At 40.7% G+C, this 15,608-nt stretch overlaps 1 protein-coding gene and 1 pseudogene across 1 annotated transcript in view; one reads left to right on the forward strand and one right to left on the reverse strand.

Moving 5' to 3' along the window:
- SLC16A10 (solute carrier family 16 member 10) overlaps nt 1-15,608 on the forward strand; it is a 99,310-nt gene that overhangs the window by 56,731 nt on the left and 26,971 nt on the right. The window lies entirely within an intron of this gene.
- On the reverse strand, nt 11,669-12,104 carry LOC112297017 (large ribosomal subunit protein uL14m pseudogene; annotated as a pseudogene).

The following is a 15,608-nucleotide window of genomic DNA, read 5'->3' on the forward strand; positions in this document are numbered from 1 at the left end:
GGCCTGCATACTAAAGGGTCACTGGTTCAATTCCCAGTCAGGGCACATGCCTGGGTTGCAGGCCAGGTCCCCCACCCCTGGTAGGGGGTGCACAAGAGGCAACCACACATTGATGTTTCTCTCCCTTTTCCTCTCTCTAAAACTAAATAAATTTTTAAAAAAGTTTTGTGAAGTTTGTAACAGTTCAAAAAATTACTGGGCTCAAGGGGTCAGCTGGTAAACTACATCTTCAACACTGTGGGTCCCTGTGCCTCGTTCAGAAAGGAATCAGGTTAAGGAAGCATAAAGAGATAGGACAGGCATATCCTGGATCCAAGAATACTTTTGGTTTCTCAGTTCTCCCTATTCTCTTTTTGCCAGAGGTGTTAGGGAAGCACCTGGGATGACCAGTAGGGAGACAAACAAGAAGGACTAGTGTTTAGGACTCTGAGCCACTTAGCATTTTGCAGAGACTGAGGTACTAGGTAAAATGACTTGGTATGTAACTCCTGTCACATATGCAGCGTGTGGCTACAGCTGGATCTAATGATCCATTCCACAGTTTTTAGGGAGGCATGTCTAAACCATTGGAAACTAATTTTGGCTGGACTATAGATCCATTGTAGAAGGATCAGCGTTACCAACTACCTCTCCCATAGCTTCTGTAGTTAAGATAATATTTGTTATGCCCTTTGCAAAGACGAGTAGATTTTTAAAAAAGTTCTCTGGTCCTACAAGGTAAACATCCCCAGAGAAATCAGTCTCTCAGCTTTGCTAATACCTAACATTTACCACAGAACAAGTAGTAGATGATTGTCTAGTTATTTCTAGTAATATGTTTATAATTTGTAAATTAACTTAACATATATTATTTCATTTGACCTTCACAATAAATCTGTGAAATAGGCAAAATGTGTAATGTTAGCTGTATATTTTACAGACCAGATAACAGATCCATCATTACCAAAGATGTTAAGAGACTTCCCAAGAATCACTTAACAGCAGAGCAGGGGTTGGTGCCCTTCCACTGTGCTTACCTGGTATAGCAAGTCTAGTCTAGCCCTCACTAGATATGCCCGTCTTACTGGGGGGAAGGGATGAGTATGCATGAGAAAATATAATAAGTATGTTATGGTCTTTCTCTTAACGTAAATCAAATTTCTTAGTGAATGATGAGTGAGACAGTGTTGTAGATACTAGCATCATCAGGAGGTTATAAATCAGAACAATTTAGGTCTCTGTTAACTCTGATGACGAACTGGCCTTTTTCCTGCTTTTCCTCCTTTGGGCACGTTTTCTTACAAAAGGTGTTGGTATTTGGGATTTTCTCTCTGTCAAACTATTACAGCACTGAAAGCCTTGTTGGAGAGAAAACGCCAGGCTTAAATGCCATGTGGGGTGTTCAAGTCTCGTGTGATGGGTGCACTGAGTGTGTCACTGTTTTGTAATTTAAGGTTTGTATTAAGGACACTTAATCTAGACTTCGTGAAATGGGACACCACCTTCTTTCTTGGAGGGGTAAAAGGTGTCTCAAATCTTTCCGAAGACTAGTTGATGATGTTCAATTCATGTTAAGCCTTTTATTGGGTATTGAAGGTCATAGACATGTAAGGCATAAGAACCTGTCCTGAAGAAACATAAAATCTAGTGATATAATAAAAACCACGATAGTTTATAAAGGGTTTTTATACACATTATGTTATTTGACCTTCAAACAATATACTAGCTGTGATGTATCATCCTCATCTCATGAGAGAGAAGACTGAGGCACTGAGAGGGTTAAAAACTTGCCCAGGGCCCTCAGAGATCGTGACTGATAAGCAGTACTTTTATGCAAGAGGCAGTATTGTACAGTGGATAAAGGCAAAGGCTGTTAAGTAAGATATGTCTGGGTTCGAATCCTTGTTTTGTCCCTTATTAATTGGACAACCTTGGGTAACCTTTCTAAGCATTAGTTTCTTCCCCTATAACAGGGATAAACCCAATTTTGCAAAGTTGTTGTAAGGATTAGAGAAAACGTATGTAAAGCATCTATCCAGTTCTAGTATAAAAATGAGAGTTAAGACAATGTGACTGCCAATTGAGTAGTTTTGAGGGGCAGGGAACTATAAGAGTCAAAGGGGAAAGGTGATAACCTTTTGGAAAAGAGGTTAGTAAAAAATTCACAGGGTTGGAATTGGGCCTTGAGCATGAGATTTGGTGTTAAAACCATATCACTAATCAACTAGGGGACTAGGTTTTTCTGAAAGGTTCAGAATAAAGTGCTCTCATGGTTATGTTGAAAATTCTGACATCTGTTTATTACACTACACATGATCATTTGAGAGGGAATATGTACGCTTTATGGTAATCTTGCTCTCAAAGCAAGGTTGAAGGTTTTATCATTTAGTAGTTCACTTTCAAAAATGAAGAATCAGCCCTGGCTGCTGTGGCTCAGTTGGTTGGGCATCATCCAGCAAACTGAGAGGTTGCCGATTTGCCTCCTGGTCAGGAGACACGCGTGGGTTGCTGGTTAGATCCATGGTCGGGGCATGTACAAGAGGCAACCGATCGATGTTTCTCTCTCACATTGATCTTTCTCTTCCTCTTTTTCTCCCTCCCTGCCCCTCTTTCTAAAATTAGAAAAAGAAGAAGAATCATATTGCTCCTTGAGAGCTGTCAAATTATCTTTTAGGCCTACCCATTTATAATCTCCATTGTAAGATCAATTTAGGTGAGACCTAACTTTGTAAATAACCATTTCTAGTAGCAGCTGCTTCAGTTTTTATGAGGTGCTCCTTTTGCCTAAGAGTTTTGTTCTGTTTTCTGGGTGACATTTTTATGGCTTGTCCTCATCCAGTCTTTTTTCATTAGCTTCTCTTAGTTTTCCTCCTTCCTCTCCATCACTCCTTCCTAGTTTCTTGGCTGGCTCCTTCTTTTTCACCATGACCCTTGAACATCAGCTAGCCCCTTGATCTTTTTATTCCACTGGTGGTTTCATATAAGCAATTTATTTTCTCGCCATTTTATTCTTTAAAATTCTTTGCTTTGATACCACAATGCTTTTTCACACTTTGTACTTAGAGGACGTTACGATGTTCATAGTCACTACACACTTAGCAAATACAGTGGTACCTCAGTACTCATCTTTAACTCGTTCTGGAATTTGTGATGAGTTTCCGAAACCAATGAGTACCAAACGATGGAGCGTTTTCTCTTGTGGGACAGCGTCGTGACTCATAAAAGTTCTAGCAAACGCGAGAAGTTCTGAGCAAGCACCAAATACTGCAACATTTTTTTCTTGTCAAAATGTGGTGAGTGCAGGGTTTGACGAGTTCTGAAGCCAGCGAGTACCAAGATGTGACTGTCAGCTCAAACTCGGCAAACCTCAGTGTAATTGAGTAACACTAATGCCACCTGTTGATGGAGGAAAGCGTTGATGTGTTTTGCTTTGAACCAAGGCTTCACATGCATATGTTGAAATTATAAGCTGACAAATAGAAGAAATTCCTGTGTCTCTGTCATAAATTGCAAGTATATGGAAGGAGGGAAAAGGAACTCCTGGTGGCCTTGCTCATCAACAGGGAAAGCTAGATAACTGGTGTCTGCCCTATGGTGTAGCAGCTGAGATTCTCGAAGAGCCTTGCGTGCAAGAACGGGATGAGGATGCAGGAGCCACAGGCCTCAGCTTTCTTTCTTTGGTGGAGCACTGACCACGGGGCAGGCAGTGCTGATGTAACTTTTCTCAGTGGTTTCTCAGACTCCATCCTCGACATGAGGAGGATGATTTAGTTTTAATTGCTTCATGTGTCTCCACTACTACTCACCTTTGAAACGGCTATTTGGTACCTGTATTATTCTTAGACTCAGTAACATATGGTATTTGGGTTGCTTTAGTTTTTAAGTTTTAAACACATGTAGTCAAAGAGAATGACTGACTCATGTGTTGAAATCTGCAGTATGGATAGATTAGCCTGTTTTTAAAAAATTTCTGATAAGATATGCATTGGTTTTATGGCAGATAGTAATTGACTGTTCTCAAAAGAACCTTGACCTGATAGAAGGATCTCATTTGTCTGATGTTGTGGTTAAAGCAGAGTCATGTGCCTGCTGACAAGTTAAGTGGACAACAAGACCAGTTGTAATTGGGATAAAACAAGTTGTATTTTTAAATTAGAAATGAAAATTTGAGACATACAAGCCAATAAGTTGGGCATCTTGAAAGCGCCTCCAGAGGTATTTTATAGCTTTGATTAATGTCAAATGCTCTCCTGGGTCAATAATGGAATGTAGCTATTAGGCCTCACTAGCTAGGGCCCCTCTTTTCATGTTGTGGTCCAAGCAGGAATACTTACTGCTCCAAGGCCAGAGCTCTGGGCAAACAGGAATAGCGTACATGCCTTTATCTCTTTGTGGCTTCTGCAGAGGGATATTCGGGTAACACTTGTCAAGACTCTATCATGCGTTAAGCATTTTCACAAACTCTCATGTGACCATCACAAGGATGAGTATAATAAGTGTAATAAGTAACTACATACTTAGATCTAAGGGAATGACTCTGCTAAGCTATGCTTGTCCAAGGCCACTCACTGAGTTATGCTCAGAGCTGGAATTTGGACACAGGTCCCACCCAGACTCCAAGTCTCCTGTTCTTTTGATGAAAGATTCTGCTGTTCCTTCACTGGGTCAGAAATGGAATGATGCCTGTTATCAGCGACTCTAGATCTAGACCAGAGCTTCTTTGCCTTGCAAGTTTTCCTTCTGTTCTCTCAGGGACTCTGGGAAATGTCTAAGTTAGTTTGGAGTCCAGAAAGACATCTTTTAGAATTTGGTTTTCAGAGATTTGTCAAAAATATCAAAAGGTTTGGACACTTGACTAAATAAATAAGGGTCACAGATTATTATGAAACAATATTTAATTATATATTTTACCAAAGTGACAATGAAAGATTACAAAGACAAGTATAACCCTGGCTGGGTATCTCATTTGGTTAGAGCGTCATACCGATGTGCCGAGGTTCAATTCCCGGTCAGGGCACATTCAAGAATCAGCCAGTGAAAGCATTGATAAGTGGAACACCAAATCGATGTTTCTCTTCCCTTTCCTCTCTCTAAAATCAATAAATAAAAATTTAAAAAAAACCCAAAGACATATACAGAAAGTTAGCTCTTACTATTGAGAAGATTGTTTTCTGAAATAATCAAAGACTTGATTAAGACAATATAAAACACAAAATTATTTTGATAAAACACAGAATTTTGCTTTCTCAACAGATTACTCAAAAAGGAAAACCTTTAACAGATAGAAAAAATTAAGTTTTGGTTTTATATAAATACACCATTGATATTAAAGTTTAATTTTAAAAACCCTAGTAATAATTCATTTTTTAGCCAGCTTAATTACACAAGGTAAAATTCTCTTTTTCTCTACAACTTTTTTGTGTACCCTTGGTTTATCCTTTGTAACCAGAAATTCTAGTTAAGACAATATTATTCTCATTTCCCTTAACAAAAATGCATCTTTATTTCTCATACTTTTTTGTAGCTAAAAACACATTCTACTTTCCTTGTGGTCTGAAAGGCTAGGGGCTTGCCCCTGGGTGAAACTGTCTGCTAACTCAGTTGGCTCCAGGCAGAATCCTTTAACTCAGTGATTTTCAACTGGCATGCCACAGGAATTTTTAAAACATGCAATACCTGACTGTTTAGTCAGGGGCACTGACCTCTTTCCCCTTAGATTGTTTAAAAAAAAAAAAGACAGCAGCCAATACAATAATAGCCATCTGATGTGAATGCTCTGTCTTGGACCATGAATATATAGGTCCTGTAATAGAGTTGCATCTTTATTGGTCATGTCACATAATAAGGTTGTGTCTGATTGGTTAATTCTTAGCACCAGAAATCCTTAAATTTCTTTTTAATTTATTGATTTTAGAGAAAGAGAAGTCTTTATTTCTTGTTCCACTTATTTATGTATTCATTGATATGTGCCCTGACTGGGGATCAAACCCACAACCTTGGTGTATCAGGACAGTGCTCTAACCAACTGAGCTACCTGGTGAGGGCCAAAAATCCTTGTGTACAAGTATAGGCAAATGATTTTTAAAAAAATATATTTTACTGATTATGCTGTTACAGTTGTCCCATTTCCCCCCCTTCACTCCCCTCCACCCTGCACACCCCCTCCTGCCCACATTTCCCCCGCTATAGTTCATGTCCATGGGTCATACATGTAAGTTCTTTGGCTGCTACATTTCCTATACTATTCTTACCCTCCCTCTGTCTATTTTCTACCTACCATTTATGCTACTTATTCTCCATACCTTTCCCCCTCCCTCCCACTCCCCTGTTGATAACTCTCCATGTGATCTCCATTTCTGTAATTTTGTTCCTGTTCTAGTTGTTTGCTTTTGTTTTTGTTTTAGGTGTGGTTGTTAATAACTGTGTTTGCTGTCATTTTACTGTTCATATTTTTTATCTTCTTTTTCTTAGATAAATCCCTTTAACATTTCATATAATAAGGGCTTGGTGATGATGAACTCCTTTAACTTGAGCTTATCTGAGAAGCACTTTATCTTCCCTTCCATTCTAAATGATAGCTTTGCTGGATAGAGTAATCTTGGATGTAGGCCCTTGCCTTTCATGACTTGGAATACTTCTTGCCAGCCCCTTCTTGCCTGTAAGGTCTCTTTTGAGAAATCAGCTGACAGTCTTATGGGAACTCCTTTGTAGGTAACTGTGTCCTTTTCTCTTGCTGCTTCTAAGATTCTCTCCTGTTTCATCTTGGGGAATGTAATTATGATGTGCCTTGGTGTGTTCTTTCTTGGGTTCAACTTCTTTGGGACTCTCTGAGCTTTCTGGACTTCCTGGAAGTCTATTTCCTTGGCCAGATTGGGGAAGTTCTCTATTATTTTTTCAAATAAAATTTCAATTTCTTGCTCTTCCTCTTCTCTTTCTGGTACCCCTTCGGATGTTGGAACGTTTCAAGATGTCCTGGAGGTTCCTAAGCCTCTGCTCATTTTTTTGAATTCATGTTTCTTCATTCTTTTCTGTTTGGATGTTTCTGTCTTCCTTCTGGTCCAGACCATTGATTTGAGTCCTGGTTTCCTTCCCATCACTATTGGTTCCCTGTACATTTTCCTTTGTTTCACTTAACATAGCCTTCATTTTTTCATCTAATTTGTGACCAAATTCAACCAATTCTGTGATCTTCCTGATTACCAGTGTTTTGAACTGTGCATCTGACAGGTTGGCTATCTCTTCGTGGCTTAGTTGTATTTTTTCTGGAGCTTTGATCTATTCTTTCATTTGGGCCTTTTTTTTTTTTTTTGGTCTTAGTGCACCTGTTATGTAAAGGGGCGGAGCCTTAGGTATTCACTGGGGCGGGGTAACACTGGTCGCTGGGCTGTGATGCTGTACATGGGGGAGAGGTCCGAGAGGGAACAGTGCTCTGCTCTTTGTGGGCTTTCAGCCACTCCCTCTGCTACCTACAAGCATAGTGGTCACTTCTGGTGCTGATTCTCGAGTGGGTGGGTTTGTGTATGTTCTAGGACCCTGTGGGTCTCTCCAAAGAACTATCCTGTGAGTCTGGGAGTTTCTCCTGCTTCTGCCTCAACCCCCACAGGTGTTTTCAGTCAGTGGTTTGAGGCTATATTTCCCTGAGCTGGAGCCCTGGGTTGTGTGGTCTGTCTCACTCCCCAGTTGTTCCTCCCGGTTTATCTATGTGTGAATGTGGGGCCTCGGGGTCTGCCAGCCTCCGAGTTGCCTCGAGTCCTCTCCACCAGGCTGCCCATCTCCGCCCCTCCTACTGGTCTGGATGAATGTGTCTTCTTTATCTCCTTGGTTGTTGGACTTCCATTCAGTTTGATTTTATGTCAGTTCTGGTTGTTTTTTGTTTTCAAATTGTTGTTGTCCTTCTTTTGGTTGTGCGAGGAGGCACAATGTGTCTACCTACGCCTCTGTCTTGGCTGGCAGTCTGATTTTTTTTTTAAAGTCACTTTGGAGCAAAAGTGTAGGTAATTACTATTATTATTTTTATAAATCAAAATTACACCTTTTTTTGTCAGATCGGCAAAATATATATTTTTTGGTGTGCCACAGAATATTAGTAATTACTTTATGTGTACCATGAGATTAAAAAGGTTGCAAATTGCTGCTTTAATTATCTCAATTGGTTGTGGGTAGAATTGTCTCCCATCTCCTGTCAAGGAAAGCCATTTATATCTGGAAGAAACTCAGAGCAGAGTGAAAAACTGGGAGGGACTTACCAACGTCCCAAGGAAAGTGCAATAAGGACAGTAAACTCAAAATGGGGCTTGTGGGTGCTGTGCCTGTGTTTCTCATTGTTCCAGAATGCCATCAGAAGTTCATGTGGGCCCTGGCCAGGTAGCATACTTGGTTAGAGCATCGTCCTGTATATACCAAGGTTGCAGCTTTGATCTGTGGTCAGGGCACATACAAGGAGCAACCAGTGAATGCATGGGTGGATGGAGCAGCAGGGTGATGTCACCACCCCCTTCCTCTCTCTCTAAAACTCAGTAAAAAAACCCAATTTTTTAAAAAGTTCACTTGGCTCTGAATGCCATCAGAAGTTCACTTGGTTCTGAAGCTGTCACCAAATCTGTTAACAAAATGCAACTGAGTAAATTTGAGGATGTAGTTAGCCTTATTAAGTGATTCGTAACTCAGGTAGCATCCATCTAGCGTCTAGAAGGGTACTCTGATGAGTTGTAAAAAATGGAAGGTTTTTATAGGCAGAAAGAGGGTGGAACTAAGATGTTAGAAGTGGATTATTTCAGGCAAGGACACCTTCCCAGGGGACAGCCGAGGGTTTTACGAGGCAGATTACCTCACTACTGCTGACCAGGAAATTCCAGACTGATTGGTTTAAAATTTCACTTGCAGACCCTGGCTGGTCTGGCTCAGTGGATTAAGCTCCAGCCTCTGAACCAAAGTTCCTGGTTTGATTCCTGGTCAGGGCACAGGTCTTGGTTCTAGGCTAGGTCCCCAGTTCGGGGCATGAGAGAGACAACTGATTGATGTTTCTCTCCCTCTCTTTCTCCCTCTTTTCTCCTCTCTCTAAAAATAAATAAATAGTCCTGGCTGGTGTGGCATAGTGGGTTGAGTGCTGGCTTGCAAACCAAAGGGTCACGGTTCAATTCCCAGTCAGGCAGATGCCTGGGTTGCAGACCAGGTCCCTAGTAGGGGGCACGTGAGAGACAACCACACATTGATGTTTCTCTCTCTCCCTCCCTTCCCCTCTAAGAATAAATTAAAAAAACCTTTTTAAATAAAATCTTAAAAATAAAATTTCACTTTTGGGAGAGGCTGAAACTACAATTAAGTTACGTATTAAGTTTTAGTTTGGTGATGTGGCATAGCAAAAGTGACTCCATTTTGGCCTGTTTTGTTCTTTTTTAAAAAATATATAATCTTTATTATATATTTTTCCATTAGCATTTAGTCCCCTTATATCCCCCTCCCCTCAGCAATCACCACACTGTTGTCCATGTCCATGAGTTCTTTTTCCTTTTTGCTCCATTCCTCCACCCCCTCACCTCCCTGTTCCCCCACAGCTGTCATCTGCCCTCCATCTATGAGTCTCTCTATTTTGCTTGTTAGTTCAGTTTGTTTGTTAGATTCCATATATGAGTGAAATCTTATGGTATTTGTCTTTCTCTGACTGGCTTATTTCACTTAGCACAATGTCCTCCAGGTCCATCCAGTACTGTTGCAAAGGGTAAAATTTTCTTCTTTTTTACATAGAATGAATTCCTACATAATTTATTCTGAGTAGAATGAATTGTGCTGAATAGAATTCCATTGTGTAAATGTCTCATAGTTTTTTTATCCACTCATCTATAACAGAGTGGTAAGACCACTTTTAAATGACTGGAAAAAGGTATAACAGTAATTTAGGAGTGAACGGGATTGTACAGGTCATTTAAGTATCCTTTTTTCCAGACTGGTAAAGGTACTAAGGCACAGAAAGGTTATACAAGTGTCAGAACCAGGGTAACATCCATAAATTTCCATGGAAAATAAACAGAAGCTTATCATAGCCTAAAATGTAAATGTGTAAATGTAAATTCTGCTACTTTAGATGAGTGGGGATCTTTACTTCTCTGGCCACATGTGACTCATTAACGGTGATGTTAAACGTCTACAGAACACGCTCATTAAAACAAGCTAGTTGATTTTTTTTCTGTTGAGTACTTTTTTCCAAATTGTAGTATCTTGTCCTAGTATAGGAACTTGATAGGAAGACAGGACATAATACATACATCTAGAAAACTAATCAATAATTAAACTAAAACAGAGCTGCTTTTAGTAAGGCAGAACAAGTTTGTCCCATGTTCCAAATTATGTTGAATATTAAGCCAAAAATAAGTTGTTATAGATAATATAGCAGCTTTCTAGAAATGATGCATGGTTTATTCAGGCATGAAAATAATCCCTAGAATGAAGGCCCAAACCACTAAAGGATTTTAAATTTTCTGGGGGAAAGAAATCCACACATATTTAAAAATACCTAATTTTAAACTGAAAAGTAGTGTATTTTTGTTAGGCCCTTATACCATATAACGTATTCAATGAAAGTACGGGAAAGGCTGGTGAAAACTAGATTTATCTGCAAAAGACACTGGGGACTTTTATGTTGGAAGTGTCCTGACTCCTCAGGAAATGATACAGAAGAAACAGGTAAGGAAGATGGGACTCTTCACGAGGGCAGGGACAGAGTCCCCCTTCGTTGCTCCGTCCCCAGCCCCTAGCTGGTGCCTGGCAGGCACTCAGATGTTTTTTTGACCATTTTCAGGCTGAGCTTACAAAGGTTGGTTGAATTGCTGAAGTATGTGGTCTACCGATTTCCCTGCTGGTGACTACTTCTCATGCTGATAGTACTGTGTGTTCTTCAGGCTCATTCTTCCTTTGATCTTCAGCATATGGGGTTGGCCAAAAAGTTCGTTTAGTTTTTTCCATAAGATGGCTCTAGTAGAGCTTAGTTGCTGTTAACTTCATTCAAAACAATTTTGTTACATTTTATTGTGACAGCCGTCACATTAGTGTGCATTTTTTAAAAAACATCAAATTGGTGAATTTTTGTGTAGTCATTTTAATATTGAAGATAGAAAAAGATATGCAACATTTTTGGCATAGTATGCTTTGTTATTTCAAGAAAGGTAAAAAGTCAACTGAAAAGCAAAAAAAAAATTGTGCAATATATGGACAAGGTGCTGTGACTGGTCGAATGCGTCAAAAGTAGTTTCAGTTTTGTGCTGGAGATTTCTCCCTGGACGATGTTCCACGGTTGGCTACCCACTTGAAGCTGATAGTGATCAAATTGAAACATTAATTGAGAACCATCAACATTATACCACATGGGAAATAGCCAACATACTCAAAATATCCAGATCCACGAATTTGGATATCACGAATATCCAAATAAAGTTATTTGTGAAAAATGAAAAATGTGTCTTTTACAGAAAAAAACATATGGATCTTTTGGCCAAAGACAGTTAGTGACAGGGTGTGGTTTAAAGCCTAAATAATAGAAATAGAAGTATGCTGAGCCTCCCGCCCCCCCTCCCTCTTCTCGAATCGCAGGACACTGTTCCTTAGCCACAGGACCCCATGCTCGCCGTCGCAAAGGCGAGGTTTTCTGAACCGTCCCATTCGTGAGCCCCACTACAGCCTGTAGCCTGGGCTCTGCTTACATAAAATTCTGAGCAATGGCCAGCACCTTGGAAAACTCGCCTTCCAGTGTAGGCTGGTGAGGATGGGTGTCTTAGTTCAGGTCCCCACAGGGTTCCCACTGTCCTCAATGAGGACCACGTTGTTGGAATTGAACCTAGGGGTCATCGGAGGACCAGGCATGTGATGCCCCACAATGAGCACCTTGTCCTTCTGTCCCTTGATGGCCAGAAGTATCCGGTTGTCCACTTTGCCCACCCCATTCTTGTTATGGACATGGACGCAACGAGGAGGGTGACGGTGTGGGGTGTCCTTCCCCAGGGCACTCTCACCTGCATCATCTTCTGAACTGCACTGAGGGTCCCGGTGGTGCTGAAAGGGAGCTGGCTGGGTGTTCTGCTCACCCGGGTGGAAGGAACCCATAGCCCAGTAGAGAAAGCCATGGAGTCCTGAGAGGGCAAATCGGCTCTCGCTGCCCTGGAATATCCCGCCGCTGGCCCTACTGGCCAAGCGCCACCTCCCGCCCGTACCCTACCTGGCCCCTCTCCCTGTGCCTGCAACACTGGACCCAGCTGGGAGGGCTGTGATCTGAGAGTCAGTGTAGAATAACTTAAGGCTCTGGGTGGCAAAAGGTACACAGTCAGCCCTGCTGAAGTAAAGTGACACCTTCTATACCTTGTACCTTCTTCCAGCTGCTTCCAGAAGAATGGGATGCATGAGAGTGACCACACCTAGCAAGTAGGCGAACACATGCCCATGCCCCTCTAGACCCACATAAACTTCCGTGGGCTGTAAGATGCTGCTGTACATACATGTATAATGTAGAGAGAGATAGGAAGAGGGGGAGAGAGAAATATTCATTTGTTATTACACTTTCTTGTATATTCATTGGTTGATTTTTGTATGTGCCCTGACTTGGGATTACACCTACAACCTTGGCCTATCTGGACAATGCTCTAACTAATTGAGCTACCTGGCCAGGGCCAGCCATATATTTATTATTGAATTCATAAAGCATTGTTATAGCTACAATATAAATCAAGTGTCTCTGTTCCTACTTAATTGTATCTCTCCTTATGTGACCACATGGTTTACTTTTGCAAGGGGGACCCCCCCAAAATGGAATTATCTTCTGGAGGGTGGGTCTCTTGTACAGGCTTCCCCCACTAGGTGAGTGTTCTAGGAATCCACCTATATCAGTGTTACCAGCTGCCATTGTTGGGAGAGGCTGCGTTCAGCTTCAGTGAATTTTTTTTGAAGACTCTTTTGCCCACTTCATGATGGGTGATTTTATGATCACACCTGCCCACGATGCACTGAGGGTTCAGCAATTTTTGATCAAAAACGGCATGACCCTTGTGCCCCACCCTCCCCTCTCACCCTGTGCTACTTTTTTTTGTTTGTTTCCCCAAATGAAAAAAGTCCTCAGAGGGAAATGTTTTACTGTTGTGGAAGAGGTAAAACAAAAAACAAAAGAAGCACTAAAAGGCATCAAAGTCAACCAGTTCAAAACTGATTTGAGCAGTTTTTGGAAAAAATGTCTCCATAGGTGTATTACATCAAATGGAGAGTACTTTGAGGGTGACTGAAGTTTAAACATGTAAGAATAACTACATAATTTTTAATAAATAAATTCCAGGGTTTTTTTGAGGTCTCCCCTTGTATATGTTCCTGAGCTGCCTCCGGGACTTTTCACGACTCTGCCAGGCATCTCCTTGCTCCTGCTCTCGGTTCCCAGGGCTGCTCTGCATCCTGGGCTGGGATTGCTCAGTCCTAGTGTCCTCGTCCCACCTCTTCCTTACGAGGTGCTCTTTCAGCTCTGCACCCCTGTCACCAAGCTAGAGCAGTGTCAGACCCAGGGCCTCCTTTTCTTTCCTGAATCAAATTCCTAGGTCATAAAACCTACCTGTACACATGATTTCTAAAAAGTTAATGCCCTACCTATAACATAAAGGGTAAGTGAAAGAAGTAATTTATGAATACAATAATATGTATTTTACTTATTTTTGAGTTAAATTTTTGTTGTTTTTTATTTAATTTATTTTTAGAGAGATGGGAAGGGAGGGAGAAAGAGAGGAAGAGAAACATCAATGTGTGAGAGAGACATCGACTGGCTGTCTGTTGCATGCACCCAAACAGGGACCTGGCCTGCAACCCAAGCATGTGCCCTAACTGGGAATTGAACCACTGACCCTTTGGTTTGCAGGTCCGTGCTCAATCCACTGAGTCACACCAGCCAGGGCTACATGAAAAAAATAATACGAATTTTAAAAGGTAGTGCTTGGGACACATACTAGAATGTGAAGACATGCTGAGTGAAATAAGCCAGACACAAAAGGTCCAATACTGTATCATTCCACTTCGATGAGGTGCCTAAAGTAGTCAAATCGTACAAATGAAAGGTAGGGTGGGGGTTGCCAGGGGCTTGGGAACGGGTGGAGATGGGGAATTTTTGTTTAATAGTCCAGAGTTTTAGTCTGGGGAAATGAGAATGTTCTGGGGATGGACGGTGGTGATGGTTACACAAGAAGTTAAAGGTACTTAATTGCCCCTGAACTGTTCAGTTCAAAGTGGTAAATTTTATTAAAATAAAAAATTAATTTAAAAAGTAGTTCTGGGGCCCTGCTCAAATAGCTCAGTTGGTTAGAGCATCGTCTCAATATTCCAAGGTTGCGGATTCGATCCCCAGTCAGGGCACATACAATAATCAGTCAATGAATGCATAGATACGTGGAACAACAAATCAATGTTTCTCTGTCCCTCTCTCCCTCCCTCTCCCCTTCCTCTCTCTAAAATCAATTTTTAAAATTTTATTTAAAGTAATTCTTAGGCACAACTGTATCAGAAAGATACCCCCAGGGTGGTGGTACTCCCCATATTGTGACCCAGTGTGCAGTATTTGAGATCAGGAGACTGATGCCCAGTATCTTAGGATCAGTAAGGAGTAGAGCTCTAATTTGACTCCAGATATGTTTATTTTTTCCTACTATGCCTCGGCCTTCCACCCCTCAGTCCACAAAAGTGTTCTCTCCTATTCCAGTTGCCTGAATCCAGACCCTACAATTTCTTATCTAGCCTCCTGCAGGGGTGTGGTCCTTCTCTTCCTGAATACTTTAAAGTCCAAAGACAGAACTAAACATGTTCAAAATACTGTTAATCACATCCCCTCACCTCTGGGCTCTAAAATAGTCTTATTCTTAAGAAAGGGTAAAAAAAAAAATAGGGGTAAACAATCTCAGAAACAAGTGGAAATGACAACAGTGGAAAGAAAATTTATCTAGGCCTAATCCTAACAATTTTTCATCTTCATCCAGATAAAAATGTGAAGTGATACTAGGGAGAGTCAGCAATTAGGTAACTGTTAGAATAGAAAAGACTCAACACTGTATGTCTTACAAAAACCAGAGGAGAAAGGAAGACAGGGGGCTTTGGTAAAGGAATTCTCTAGCCATCCTCACTGGTCCATTGGCATCTTAGTGAGGTGAGATTAGAAGACAGAATTTTTATGGAAGGATCAGTCTTTGCTCACTTTACACTTAAGGATAAAATTAAGAAGCCAAATAAGAACTAATGCTCCAATTTCTTTGCTTCTCTCAAAAATCAGATTAACCTTAAAATAAATAAAATTTCAAGAAACCACCAGTCTACACATCTTTCATTAATTCAAGAAGGAATAGAACCCATTTTGATTATTTATAAAACATCTGGCATATTGACATTCTTGCCATGCCTATTAAATAAGTTATCAAGTTACCCGAAATCCTAGTGATTTAAATAATACTTTCTGAAATTATCCATACCTATTTTAACATGAAATTTATTTTAAACTTCTAGAATTTAGGCATAATTGAACTAGCCTTTGTTGGGTGCATTTGTTCATTTTAGACTACTTTTCAAAATTCATGCAATTTATCTTCTGATTAGTGATTCTGTAACCCACACCTATTTATTTATTTTTT

Source organism: Desmodus rotundus, chromosome 11 (genome assembly GCF_022682495.2).
Source record: "Desmodus rotundus isolate HL8 chromosome 11, HLdesRot8A.1, whole genome shotgun sequence".
NCBI lineage: Eukaryota > Metazoa > Chordata > Mammalia > Chiroptera > Phyllostomidae > Desmodus > Desmodus rotundus.